The sequence below is a fragment of the Papilio polytes genome, unplaced genomic scaffold (assembly GCF_000836215.1).
Source record: "Papilio polytes unplaced genomic scaffold, Ppol_1.0 DF823177.1, whole genome shotgun sequence".
In the NCBI taxonomy this organism is placed as follows: domain Eukaryota; kingdom Metazoa; phylum Arthropoda; class Insecta; order Lepidoptera; family Papilionidae; genus Papilio; species Papilio polytes.
Genome location: NW_013526027.1, coordinates 457,050 through 472,919, shown reverse-complemented (window position 1 = coordinate 472,919; position 15,870 = coordinate 457,050). Strand labels below are relative to the sequence as shown.

The 15,870-nt window shown below is 32.5% G+C and overlaps 1 protein-coding gene across 2 annotated transcripts in view; it reads left to right on the top strand.

Annotated features, from left to right (window-relative positions):
• The window catches only part of LOC106105193 (rap1 GTPase-activating protein 1), a 197,409-nt gene that overhangs the window by 57,013 nt on the left and 124,526 nt on the right, over positions 1-15,870 (top strand). The window lies entirely within an intron of this gene.

The following is a 15,870-nucleotide window of genomic DNA, read 5'->3' as shown; positions in this document are numbered from 1 at the left end:
AGCCGTTATACCTAATATAAGATCAAAACAAGCTATGGGATATTTTACATAAGATATATAACATACAAGGATATTCTAAAAATGCTCTATGGCGACGTTTGTGATCGTAAAAGCTAAATGAAAATACAAGTTGGTCGCCGCCGTGGCGACGCCAAGCTTTCGATAAAACAAATTCGCTTACGTTACTAAAAACAGGGTTGACACTCTTACCATAACTCCACTTACCATTGTTAAACTTTATTTTTTAAAACTAATATTACAAAGAGGAAAGTTTTGTATTTTTGTGTGAATTGAAATAACTCAAAAACTACTGGGCCGATTTCAAAAATTCTCTTTAAATTCACCATTAAAAAAACTACGTTATCAATGAGTAACAAAGGCTATATTCTTTATTATTTTTTAATTTCACGGAGACGAAGTCGCGAGAACTATTTTCTATATGTTTTTTTTTATGTGTGTTATATGAATAATAGTACTCCAAGTTAATTCTTACTATTCTCATGTTCCTTGAACATTTCTATTTCCTTAATTTTTTTGCAATAATTTCCAAATAGCCAAAACAAGTTTCAAAAAATGTTTCCACAATCCAAACAAAGCATTTCTAAATATTTTGTATAACAAAAAAAAACATTTCTACTAATCATGATCATAATCATGCCCAATCTAAACATAAAGTCTATAAAAATAGAATTATCATGGCAACCCTGACCAAGGCATCTGGCAAGCTCCCAAATACAGGATCGAGGAAGAATATAATGAACCAATTGTAATACACAATTCTTCTAAGAGTTGTTTATCGTATTATCTCACAAACATGTTTACCATTTACCTTCAATCACATAATACGTATCAAAAGTAGAGTACGTTGTTAAATGTTTTTTCTGGTGGAAACATAAGTTGGTTTATTATTTTACTATAAGAGTGATTAAGGGCGGCGTAATACAAGAAGTATAGGTTAGGTATATAGGTTCTGCAACCTTATTTGAGTAGGCAACAAAATACCGAAGTTGACGAAGCCACTGATCAAAAATAATAGCAATTCGTTCTTTGAAACTTTTCTGAAAAAAAAAAATTAATACAAAGCCGAAAATGAATTATTATCAAAATATTAAGATCTGGCTCACAAGGTTGCCGCAATATGGAGTATGAAATCGGCTACCTTTATTCCGATGCTCTTTTCGGTGCATGGATTAATAGCAAAAAGCTTTGACCAACATCTCAAGAAGCTCTCGCTAGACAGTTGGATTAAGGGCCCGATTAAAAGACAGTTATTTTAGTAACCGCACGCATAATGAGGATGTTCCTATATCTGCAGCCCTGACCACGTGTTGCTAGAGTCATCAGATTCCGCAGCCGGCGGTGCTCTATTTTTTATATAATGCCTTTTTTTATTTTTATACAAATCATGTAAAATATATTACATACTAAACAAGTAAAAAATATGTGAGTTAATACAAAACATCTGTCGCTTTTGTATTACAAAAATTAAAGCTTTGTTTTTTAAAATGCGTATAAAACCAGCTACATTTTACGTGAGAACTCCTGTTAAATCAAATCAACGTTCGTTTTGTCACATAAATAACTTTAGACGTTTAGAGAATTCGAGAGCAAAGGTTAGAAGTTCATTTGTGACATCACAGAGAAATAATAAATAAAACAAACAGGTAACGAGGTACACCCGAATGTCTTTTCCAACACATAAAAGGGTTGGCGTGTTCTTTGTGAATGCGAAATCCGCATATTTCGGCGTAACTAAAAGTCTCAGCGGAAATTTTCACATACGTCTGTTGACAAAATGTAATAAACAGATGTAACTGGCTGTGGAATAAAGCCTTTAAAAATAGCAAACATTTTTTTCTGTACATTTATATGTTTAATTTCGAACGTAAGTGTTCTTGGGTTCTTTTAATGGCATTTTGAGGACAAATACATGTAATCTGTCACATAATTAGTGCATTCATTTACCAATCGTTATTCTAATTCCTGCTTCGTCTCAAAGACATTTATAATAATAACTACTAATTCAAATACTTTCTAATGTTATATTTTATTACACTCTACAATTTAAACTCCCTAATTATATCCTTTCTGTTTAAAAATTCTACTGAAAATGTTACACAAGTCTAACATAATAACAAGCAACAGGCAACACCAAATTGTTACGCACACTCTAGTTATACACACTCACACACATACAGTTCTCCTTTTAGTTGCATACGTCACAGTCTTCAGGTAAACACTTTTTATATACTTGGGCTGCATCGCGATATTACAGTTCATCCTGAAGTCTTCTATATATAACGATGAAGCCTGTCACAGCTATGTGGGAGTCCGAGTATACACAGGAACTAGATTCTGGAGGTGTCTGGACTATTTAACCTCTCTTCATATGCTGTGCGTGCTTTGCGAATTCAGTTTGTCCTTAATTAGGACAAACGAACCCCACTGTGTATATGCTTTGACCCCCTTTTGATCGTTTTTAAAATTTACTCCTCAAATTTTGTAACTTAAAGTTACATTTTGTTACATATTTGGATGACCAGGTTTATTTTTAATTTCCTAACTTATCTGTTAAGGCATCGACAATAACAATAAATATAAATAACTTTCCGTGTATTTAACACAATGCCTTCAATGGTCATAAACAAGTTTTATTACAATAACCACAAATTAGCGTTAAGTAGGTAATTTCTTAACAAGTCCGTTTATCCAAATAAGGGTAATTTGTAGATAACTAATCTGCTTAAATAAGACCATTAATCTATTTAAGGTGATTTAAAACATTTCAGATTAGCTTCCGAGAATTTATATTAACAAGTCCCTTTTCGGTTAACATCTTATAATACTTAAGAGAGAGGTTTTAAAGACATTTAGCAAAAAAGTAGTTGTTTCTCGCGACTTCTTTCACGTGATATTAAAAAAAAATGACCTACATTACTCACTGATAATACCTTATCTATAAAAAACTATTACACCATTAAAAACCTACCGCTTTTGAATGGTGTAATAGTTTTTGAAATTGGACCAGTAGTTTTTGAGTTATATCAATACATACAAAAATATAAATCTTTGAACTCTATAATATTAGTATAGATATAGGTTACTTAAAACCCTTGATACAAAACAAGAAAGAGTCTTCAAACAATACATTACACACCAATTCTAAATGTGTATGTACACAGACACACACATGTAAATACCGTGAGCCTTTCAGTCTTCAGGTAAGACCTTTTGACTCGTATAATAAAGGCTCTACATCGCGCTATGGAAGTTTATCCTGAATTCTTCTGTATATAAGACCGGAGCCTGTAAAAGTTTCGTGGGTGTCCGAGTATACACAGAAACCAGACTGAGGTGTCTGGAATATTGTGCTGTGCGTGCTTTGCGAATTCTGTGTGTGTTTATTTCATGTAACTCTGTGTATACGCTTTGACTCCATTTAATTTTTTTGTGTGTAAAGTTCTTAGTAGTAAAATCTGTAAAAAATACTTTATTTTATGCCATGAATAGAGTTTTGATATATTTTCTTTAATAGGAGTAAAGTTTTGAAAGGTTATCGTCTTACATTACAATGCGTAGTTGTGTATATTTGCTATTCTATTTCAACAGGCGTTTTCAAAAGTTGAATACTTTCTTACCATGTAACAATTTCTTCAAAATGCAACAATCTCTAGAGACCAGCCCCTATTTTGTCCATGTCATATTTAGTACTAATATATCCCTGTAGTCTAAGCGCTAATATTTCAAATATCAGATAATTCTCCAAACAATCTTCAACCAGTTTTAAATTCCATACAAATATTCCTCGAATGTAGTTTTTACTTTTTACTCTCTTATTCAAGACTGATATTGAAAGTTTTATTCGTAATAAATGTACTTGAAGTCAAAAGTGAAGAACTTAGGACATTACTGAACAGGTTCAAATTTTATTTTAATTTGACAATATATTACTAATTTTACTTATCAAAAAAAAAAAAAGAATCCAGTCAGGATTTTCGTGGTAAAAAATCCTAACCTAATTTCCCGATTTGAATTAGCGCCATCTATATACAAGGACATAAAACATTTATTAACATAAATAAAACTTAAGTTCCTATTTTCATTCTTCAATTTACTTCTTTTTTAAACGTTATGTTTCAAATATTTCAGTTACAAATCCAAAGTGTAAAATGAGTCATAGTGAATACACAGTGATAGAATTCGCAACGCAACGCTACATAACACAAGAGGGGTTAAATGTACCAGACACCCCACTAGCCTGGTCCCTGCGTATACTCGGACCCACAATACGAGCACAGACCATGTATTATATAACATAAGTCTACAAAAACTTTCATAGCGTGTTTCAGGACTGTCTGTCACCGAACTCTATCTACAGAAACGATTTGTTTACAGTTAGTGCGATAACATTATGTCTGTTTTAAATGTAACTAATATTTCATACTATATCAAACATCAGGCAATTTTGAACGTTAAATCTAACTGCAATAGTCACATAATTGAAATATAATACAGTTTAGTCTAACAATGGATTCAATTGTTTTACCTTGCAACTATCAGAAAAAGCACAACAGTGATGTTATAATTAGTTAGTTTACTTTTTACGTATAACCAGTTTTTAAATTTCAGAAATCAATTTGTATACTAGAGCGAGGGGAACTAGACGACAGTTAGACAAGAATCACAAAAAAGCCATATAAATAAATAAATTTGGAGCGAAACGCATGTTTTTTAACCGATCAATTCGTAAATCTGAAATCTTAGTTGATTTTTAAAAAAGCTGCTCTGCTCTACAAGGCTCTAATACGATTAAAAACTACGAGTCGCTTTATGACCGTGGACTTTTTGCGTATTCTTATATACATACAATTATATGTCCTTGGCACGTTCTCTATTTTGTTTATAGTTTTAGTTGTTATTTTTAAACAATTTGTAATTTCAGGAAACAATTGGTAACAAGTTAATTGAATTAATTAAAGCTTTTTCATGTTTCTTTTAGTCCGAGAATTTACACAGACAAACAAAAGAAGATCATTTGGATAATGTAAATCGAAAATGTATAAAGAAATGTAGAGACAAATCGGCTCAGAAACAAATAATAAACGAGTGTAAAAATGATAAAATAATTAAAAAATATGCTTCTATTTACATGTCTTAGTTGATATAAAAATAAAAATTTCCTTGTACCCTCGTCACAAATATCGCCTGTCAAAGGCAAAGCTTCATTAAAGCTTTGCAGGTAAAGAGAAAATATCAGTTACACGATTTCTCAGCTAAATTTAACTAGAAAACACTTTTTTAAGATACTACAAAATAAAGCAATTAATTAAAATGTTGTACTATGCTGTATTTTTATTTTACTTCGAGTGTACAGTAATTTTTTTCATTCTCCTTAAAACTTTTAATGAATCGTTCCTATTTTTTTTTCTGAGAAAAAAAGTATTAATAGACGTCGCTACGCCGCATGTTTAGTGACGCGGTAGTCATTGCGATCGGATGCGGAATTATTTCTCGGAAAGTATTATTTTTAATGATATGTACTTTTGCACGTATACATGGAAATGTGAAAAAATTAAATTATAAAAATTATAATTACATTTAGAGTTGGCGCACACCTTTGACTAAACTATCGCACAACAGTTGTGCGATTGTCGATTGTTTCGCAGCCAAATCAACTGTTAAGTTACGACTTAGGGGCCTTCAAGAAAAGAGCGTACTCCTCCTTTAAAGGCCGGCAGCGCATCTGCAGTACCCTTGGCATTGCGGATGTTCATGGGCGTCGGATAACTTAATATCAAGCGATCCGTTGCTCGTTTGCCCGCTTTTCTTATTAAAAAAAAATAATTAAAAATCGAGTAGTGTGCGCATCTCCATATAAGCTCATAGGAATCAAAGCGAGACTAAACAGTTTTAGGTTTGCGGATGCTCTTAAACCCAAACAGCCTCGTATCTTTCTTATCTTTTATTATTACATATAAAAATATGATATGTACAAAGTTATGTACTCTCGAATTTTATCTCTATTTTAAAACCTTTTCACTGATTCCGCCAACTAAATGTTGGAAGTATTTCTTGGTATTAAAGAAGTATGAAACTTTTACGAGCGTTTGGTTATTCAAGGTAACTTTAACAAAAATATGAGTATGGGGGAATTTCAAACTTTCCGCTTTAAAAGCTTTCCAACTGATTTATATTTGAAAATACTTATACATGTAGAGTTTTAAAAATATTTTCAACTAATATTACTAACGTTAAAATACTCTCTGATTGCAATCAACGTTACCTTAAACTTTTGACGTATTCAATCAAGGTCCTGCATAAATTTCCCGTAATATGACGACTCCTACCTATTCAACCATCAAAGCGTTCCCTTTTAATCCAGACCTAACGCCAGTTTCAAACTATACTCATATGTGTATTGTTCAAATGTTCCTAACACGTAAATGTCACTTTAGTTTATGAAGTTCCGTGCGTTTACAATTAAGGGTATGGCTTAATACCTGACTTGTAACTCCGACCTCGCTTAATATTTGAATGCCAAACTAACTACGTTTAGACCAACTACGGAAGCCATATTGAGTTTAATTGGATTTTCACGACAGAATGTACATGAGTTCTAATAGCTTTCTTTTCAGTTATATATCTACTTAATTATTTATGACTAGTTGTTGCTCGCGATTTCGCCCTATAAAGAAATAATGAAAAAAATTAATTACTTACTGATAACGCCGCTCTTTAAAGGTAACAGAATTTTGGAAATTGGCGCAGTAGTTTTTGAGTTATTTTAATTCGTACAAAAATTAAAATCTTTCCTCTTTTATAATATAAGTACAGATAACGTCTTGATCTTCCATAGTAATTGCTGCGGTTCATTATTTTAGGTTGTTTTAAATTCTTACCGCAACAGGAAAGCTTGTCAAATGATTTCTTAATTTTTGTATACATATATTATAGTACTTGAATCCCTTCGCTATGTTTAGGGTGAAATTTTACCCTTAATATTCGCACCACGCCGTGCATATATTTACTGGCTTAACAACGCAGTCAACCCACGAAGTTTTGAACACACGTATAACTGTAATAACATGCACACGCACACCTGAAGTTCGTACAATACTAATAATTACTTTGCAACACCGCCTTCGCGTAATACAAATTGTATTGCATTAGTCGATTTGATATAAATATTTACTTTAATTTTGGCAACACCCAAATTCGCTTAATATCAATCGATTAAACAGAGCCATCTGTGGGTGAATACCAAAATGTTAGTTTTAAGTGAGCTTTTTCTATGTCAAGATAGATGGCGGTGTTTAATATTTTTTTTTTGTAGTTGACACCAAAATACTTTTCTTTACTATTTTTTGTTAGTATTGGTGTATTTAAAAAAAAAACTAAATCAAGTAAAAAGTAAGGATAAAGGATTGTACATCAAAGTAAGAAAATAAACTGCAAAATATAGTTTTGTGAATCTCGTACAGCTCCGGCGGTAAATACTTACTCCGGGTAAACAAAAAATCTTTAATTGGTCATAAAGTAAATTGGTAACCGTTTAATTTCTTTCATTTTGCATTAACGATGTTTTAGGTAATAAAGAGGTAAAAACTTTGGGATTCTCATTTTTGATGAGTTATTTAAAACTGGCGACTAATTTATAAGTATTACAAGCATATTATGTACTTTAAAAAGTTTTTTAGTAACCTTTGAAAAAATAAATTACTCTCGATTATTGCATCATTGTTATTTAATTCCATGCGATTGATAAAACGTACTCATAGCAATCATACTTCACAGTACTCCTTCGCTCATAACCTATTCCCATAAAAACTCTATCTACAACACCAAATAGGGTCGTTAAACAAACTAAACAGGAAATAGTGTTCAGTTTACCAAAACGAGTTGCCAATAAATTACTATGAAAATAAAAACGTTGCCCTTAATCGATATGGCACAAAAAAAGATTCACACTCCCACCTGGATGGCGCGTGGCTAACCAGTCCCTTTCCTGTCTTCCCCTAGCAAAAAAAACCAAGTTCATAAACGTCGTAAGTATACATAATTGTATGAAGGTACCATTTATTTTCGTTTCTTTGCTACTACTTACCGGTTTGTTTCCCTTATAATTTAATAAGGAGTCGCGTGCCGGACGTGTTATATTGTTCCTGTTCAACAACTGTGACGTTTAAATGATTTCACATTTAATATTATAAAAGGAAATGTTACTAAGAAGTAACGACTTTTAAGTAAATTTCTGTAGATACGTGATTGGTTTATTCACAGTTTACTAGTAAAAGAAATGCTAACCATCAAGGCATTTAGAACTATCGATATGAAATCACGTTTACTTTATATCCTGCCTGCATGCGATTTCAAATGTTTGTTATTTTTTACAAAGCTAGGAATTTGATTGAAAACAATCGAAGCGTTATCAATACGTTGATACGCTTCAGTTAAATCCACCGACAATGAAATCCGCACTATTTGCACTAGCGTTTTATCCCGTATACGCCAATCAAATCCGTAAAAAAATCTATGCAATTTGTATCGGCATTTTTTCCGCATAGAGCTTTTAAATATTGGAGCAATATTTATTGCCGTACACAATAGTGGCAAGATTTTGATTTTTGGAACTGTCAACTGTAGTAATCCCCTTTGAAAGTCATTTTATTTATTGTGACACTCAATTTTCACGCAAGATTGACTCCACACATTGCTCTTGTAGAAGCCGTTTATTCCTATCGAACGGGTTCGACAATTTTGGCATTGTTTATTTTAAAACGGTCTCTACCACACAGTTTTGGTAGTAAAATACACACAAAAAATGGAGTAAATAACTTATACTTTTTTATAGTACAGTAATTTTTTCTACATTAGAACGTAGACAAAAAGCATAACCACTTGATCCCTCTTTTAGTAAACAAACATAAAAATCAGTCTTATTACTGCTAATTTATGCAAATTTTAATTTATTCATTTGTTCGGGGTGTCTGCCGCAACAAGAGATATGCAAACAGAACCGCAAAAAACACTAAAGCGAATAGAGTTCACAAAAATATGCGGAAAGAAAGTACAAACAGAGTTCTGAACAAACACACCTTTTGTAAAACGGTTCAACGCCAATAAAGACGATGTAATCTCACAGAAGTGACTTTACCTTTTTGATTTGGTATTCGAAGCGAGTAATATAATCTTTTACCCGAATTCCACGAGATTTGTTATTCATGTAAATTGAAAGAATCTTCGTGTTTTTTTCTTTTAGACATTACAAAGCCGGTTGGGTCGAGAACACGATTACATATTAGTTTGTCGATGACACTCACAAAACAGGACTTGTTAAGTTAACTCTTGCATTATTTACATACTTGCATTCATATATATATTTGAATGAATCACCTTATGATTGGGGCCTCTTATAGCATGTCTAAATTTCCTTTAAGTAACATCTAGATGTACCATTTGTAACTCTACAATTTTATTGGCTAGAAGTGTACTAAAAAAAATGATACAAAACTTCGTATTGCGCGTCAATGTTTGCTTGTTACCGTGTTTGCAAAGGGTGCGCAGTAGACAGGCAAAAAGTGTTACAGTTTTTTTGCCAAAAAAATCTATTCTCTGTGGTTATGACGACTTGTATTCACTGTGGCGTGATTCAAATTGGGTATTGTCTTTTAAATAAAAATACTTTTATTTTAAAAGTATGGAGATGAGAATGCTTTTAGTGTTTCAAAAGAATTTAGCTATTATAAATAAAATTTACACTTTATAAATATAATAGAGTCTAGAACATAGACTGACATTAAACTCTATATGTAAAATTTTATCATTTCTAAAAAGATATATATAACATTTAATATAACCGAACTTTCAATCATACTAATATTATAAATGTTAAAGTTTGAATGGATGTTTGTTAAAGTTTGTGGCCTTAACGATCGAATGGATTTCGATGAAATTTGGCATAGACATAGAAGATACTCTGGAAGAGCACATAGCACTTTTGTTTTATTTCAATTCCACGCGGACGGAATCGCGAGCGAAAGCTAGTCATTAATAACTCTAACTTAATTGATTATGCAATTCTATGTCTCCGTATCCAAGTTTGTATAAAATATGCAAAAGCTTTAACTTAACTGTTGCAATTATTAATGAGTCATACTTTTGCTTTCTGTCACCATTGTATAGATGACAGACAAGAATCACATTAAAACAGCATTATAATAAATGACATGTTTAAAAAAAAAACATGTACCGACTTTCTATTGTTATGGCACATGCTTGTACGAATTTAAAATAATAATTCAAAACAAGCCTACCGATTGCTAATTTTAAAATCTTTACGTGTTTATTTACAATAGTGTTATATGATAGTGTGAAAACAAAAGATTGTTTTAGAATACAGCTGACGATCAAGGTTAAGACTAGAAGCTTCGTTTTCTGGAACCCCATAAGTTCTCTTACTATATGTAAGAATAAGGAGTTCCTAATGCTAATAGAATTATACATCAGTACTTAAAACAGATGGTAGAGATACAACTCTCATGTTGTTGTGGACGTGTAACAATGTCTTCATTAAAATTCTCTTTCTCAGATTGATCGTTCACATTAGTTTATCTTTTTCATTGACCGACTTCCCAAAAGAAGGAGGTACTCAATTCGTATGTTTTTTTTTATTCTTCTATTCCCATGAAACTGAATCGTTTGAATATTTGATACGAAGTTAACCAAGCAAACTACTTAACAATATTACCTAAACCACAGCTCGCAGTTGCCCCGAGGGATGGCGTGCTAACTAATAGCCTACTGGAAATGTTACCCATATTAAAAATGCCGACCATTTTTAATAAATTTCATAGTAGGCTGCCTAAGTAAGATTGAGTTAGATCTCCTGTGAGATGTATTATTAATTTTTTGTTCTAACAATTCTGCATACATTCAAAATCAGAATTCACTAAGTTTTTACAATACACCAAGGTATTCTTAGTTTTTTGCTCAGACTCCGTCTGCGAGGAATTTAATAAAAAAACAAAAGCAGTAATGTATTCTTCCAGGCTATGCTTTACATATATGCGAAATTTCATCGAGATCCGTTCAGTAGTTTAGGCTACAAACTCTAACAAACATCCATCTAAACTTTCGCATTTATAATATAAAGAAGTTGTAAGGTGGTTATTAAGGAATACCGATTCACTAAGCGAATTGTAAATTATGGAATAGAGACGTAAAGTGTTTGGAAATAAATAAAAAACTGCAAAAGGTCAGTGCGGAGTACGAGGCGAGGGGCGCGCGCGCATTGTCTGGCTATGATAGATAGCTGTCATATTCAAACTATACATATGTAAATTCCATTTGCATTCGTGATGAATGTCTGTCTGTACGTCCGACTCGGAGCGTGTTTATTGTTGACAAAGAAGTGAAAATATTATCGGGGAGTGTTCGTCAGTTGAATAACAAACAGTGTAAGTAATAATAGCTCGATATGTTGTTGTATAAATTTGTAAACTGTTGTAATACTGAGTGCAGTTTTTGGCATTGGACTTTTTTGCAAATGATACGATTCGTTTTACATATAACAAGGATTTTTTTGGTATTACAAGTGAATATTAAAACGCGTATCTACAATGCGATTTTTAATTACACATTAATAAGTTCTATAGAGAAGGTATCTCTAGAACGGATAAACGGACCTTACTGAAATTTGGAGAAAGCAGTAAAACACAGTATGGAAGAATATATAGGCTATGGCTACAATGTCATATTATTTACTATGATCTTTCTAATATTGCGCAGAAGGATTCTTGGACGAAGTTTAAAGTTTAGTCAACTTATGTACGTTTCAAACATACGAATATTTCGTTGTATTAACAATTAAAAAGTTACAAATATACATCAATCGAAAAAGGAATGTCCATAGTCATGCCGTATATCTCTCGGACATGTATTCAAAACATTATTCCCCACACATTCACGCCCAAACGCTATCGGAGCGGGCGCGAGCGTCACAACTGAGTTTTCATTCTTTTTTTATCAAATTCAACATTGGAAGGGTTGTGACAATGACATGGAATCATGTTACGTTTATTCGGGTGCATTACACTGTTGAAGTTTTTCAAAATCATTGGGCCAATGCTCGTACTGTCGCCATTCAGCAAATGATTGATGGAACTAATTAATTTTGTAGAACGCACGTGCCCATTCCATGCATACTCGAATGGTGAATTAAAAATTGTAGTTTCGTATTCCTATTGTATTAGAAGACAATAAGTTACCTTTTTTGATTTTTTATTATCTGTTAGTAAGGGTTTATTAATTGAATCCACTTTATAAAACATCTTTTACTCTACTTTCATTTCATACATTATTATTTTAAATGTTTCTGAAATCTTCTGTATAAATATACTACTTGCTACCTCAACAAAAGTGTACACATACTGGTTTTATTAAACAATTTTAAGACGGGAGAATAAAGGTAAAAACCACGATATTTGTAGTAAATGTACAAAAAGTCACTAAGTAAATAGCTCTGTGTAAGAAAAAGCTTCGCATAATAAGATTTATTGCGACATTAAGGCGTCAATTACAGTGACGTATGTACAGTCAGCAACAATAGTCTTAAATAAATAATGTTAGAAAAAACTTCTATTAATCAAGGTTTAACTAATATTTAGTCAAGCTATTTGTGTATTTTTCTGAAATCAACTTCATATCACTTACATAAATTACAATTATTATCGATTTATTGATTTTATAAGACGATAATCGCAAACGAAAGTTTATCGAAAATAATCGCTTTCTGCTTCCCACTGTACTAGAATACGATACTGTCAAGGCAATAGATTAACAATTCTATTACTTTACACTATAGCTTAATTTTGAACTGCAGTTTAGGGTATTTGATGGATTTACTAGTAGAGGTTTTGTCACCGGGTATTCGTTTAACGCATACTGCAACAAAAACCTCAACATGTATCTATTAAACGATGTACGGACCGCGAAGTAAATTGCTGCTGCGAGTTCCTTATGGCACAGCATTTTTATTCTAATTATTACTACGTTAAAGTTTAATACCGCATGAATTGCAGTACCTTTTTACTAAATCTATATAACCTATTCGTTATTTTCATACTTCAGAGCTCTAGAATGTTATCGCGCGTTTTCTACACTCTGCTACTTTCCCTTCCGAAATAGGCAGGAAAACTATCTTATCAAAAAATAAATGGAAAATCAGGTATACATTTATAGACCCTTAGAAATTTTAAAGTCATATCACAAGAACAGGAAGTAGCAGCTCAGTGCGCGTGACTTACCTCGCTCCGTTTAACTTACTTAGTCCTGATTTAATTAACTTTACAACTTCTCTCTGAATCCTTAATTGTTTCCGACGGAAGGAACAATCTCTGGCAGCAGTTCCACTCACTAAACACCAACGACATCGACAAGTGTCATAACCAACTTCCTCATGTTTTGTTTAATTCATAACTTTATATTAATTTATTTAATTACTAGCTTTCACCCGCGACTCCGTCCGCGTGTAATGTGAGTTCTTTCAGATTATCCTCTATATCTGTGCCAAATTTCATCGAGATCCGTTCATCATTTTAGGCTACAAACTCTAACAAACATCCATCCATCCATCTAAACTTTTGCATTTACAATGTTAGTAATTATACTATGATTGTAAATACAAACAACAGGACACACTTAAACTCGCATGGTTAATAATAACTACTGACTTTAGACACGGCATTTCTATTCTATGGGCCATATGAATGGTGGAAGTATCTTTCTTGACTTTTTCTAATCTAGACCTCTAAAGACGAGGCAGAAATATTCCAGATATTTTACTTTTATAAGGCTTTTACATAATTTCATAATTTAAATAAATGAAGATAAACAGAAATTGTAAATTAACATAAAAGCGCGATTTATGAGAAGGAAAATATATCACACTTAATATCATAGCAACTTAAATTACTCCAGTTCCTTAAGCGACCGTAAATTATATTATGCGTTACGCTTTAGTAATAAAGTTTTAACCCTATTTGCTTATGATAAATGAGCTGGAAAGTTTTTTTTCCTAAAGAGAAAGGTTTGTTTCTTTGCGACATCGGTCGTTATATTCTTCACAGTGCACAAAGGAAGAAATTTTATAATTTACTTTTTTCTTTGTGTTATTTTTTGTATCGTCGCGCGTCGAAAGTCTTAAGAAGTAATGATCCCGAAAATAATTTATTCGAGGTAGGATACTTCGATATCGTGTTAAATTACAAACGACTGAACTTTTTTATTTTCACTTTTTCTAATAACTCATTTCATACCTATACACGATTTTGTCAGGATGAAAGTACCAATGAAGGGATTTGTAATTTTCTTTTTCATTATAAAGTGTTTGGATGTACAATATATATATTAAGCATGCTAACTGTTAACAAGACTTATTAGATGGTGTGATCAAAAAAAAAAAACATCTGTTGCTCATGGCATAAACAATCTATTGTTCAAAACAAAATGGCTCCATTTGCTATCAGCATTTGAAATTCGATTAAACATTAATTAGATAATGTGACAGACCACTTTAGATAACAGCGCCATCTGGTTTGATCCCAAATAAAAAAATATATTAATTAGACTATTAGTACTTTTAGAAAACGCCATAGCTTTCGGTTTTCGGCAAACTTGGGTCGACCCAACTTAGTAAGAGTAAGAAAATAATTAATAAAAGTATCCTACCATTTGCGCATTTAAGGTGTTGAAATTATGTAACTGCCATAAAAATTGTGAACAGTGGTAGAGTCGCTTTAACATCTTCGCACGAATAGGCCGGCTCGCGCGGTGTAATACCACGATCACACAGAAAACAGGCGTGAAGTGGAAGCAATTCCGCGTTTCGTCTGAAGAGAGTGGTGCCGGAGGCCTAATTTTAGTCCCTCACCTTTCCACCTTTTTCTTAAGAGGAAAGGATAGAAAGGATAATTGAACTTGACGGTGGAGGAGACGCATAGGATGGAGAAATGTCCTCTTTATGTGCCTCTCCTCCTCCGTTAATTAAGGGTAGGCAACGCATCTGCAATTGCGGATGTTTATGGGCAGCAGTCGCTTTCCATTTCGGTGCATTTAGGTGGCCGCTTGCTCGTTTGCCACCTTATATTATAAAAAAAAAGTGACTGACATGCAAAGATACATATTCTGGGCAATATTATACTCTGTCCATAGAGCAAATATTGCTCAACGGATCGTAAAATCAACGCTACTTATACAGTTTTCAGCCAAGTTTGCTTCTACCTTGGCAAATAAAAACTGCTTTGAAACTACTCAACTAACTTTAACAAAACTTTATTTCACAATAAGTTTATGAGCAATTGCAGAACTTAGCTAAGGAGTTGTATATTTAGAAGCATTTCAAGTGAGTCAGTTTAAAACTTACTGTTTGAAGGGTGTTTGAAAAGTATAACTTCTTCCTTTGAGAGCCAACTTCATTAAACTGAAATTGCAATAATTTACTTCTTCAAACTATTGAAGACTTTAAACCAAACTGTGTACAATACGGTCTTAAGCCCGCTACAGACGTTGAGCTAACCGACAATTTTAACTGAACAGTCAGAATAAAAAAGGACAAAACTCAGTGTCTATAGCAGGCTTTAAAAAACGAGTTAGTATACTCAACCGTCTTGTGTTTATATTATGGCTTCCTTACGAGCACCTAAAATATGATAGTCTATGAGAACGAAATTTGAATAACAATATTAGTTGTATGTGTTCTACTTCCTACAGAAGGTAAAATGAATAATAAAACAAAACCGACTTCCAAACAAAATACACTAAAAACAAAACAAAATGCACTAAAAACAAAACAAAATATTCTCAAAAAAACAG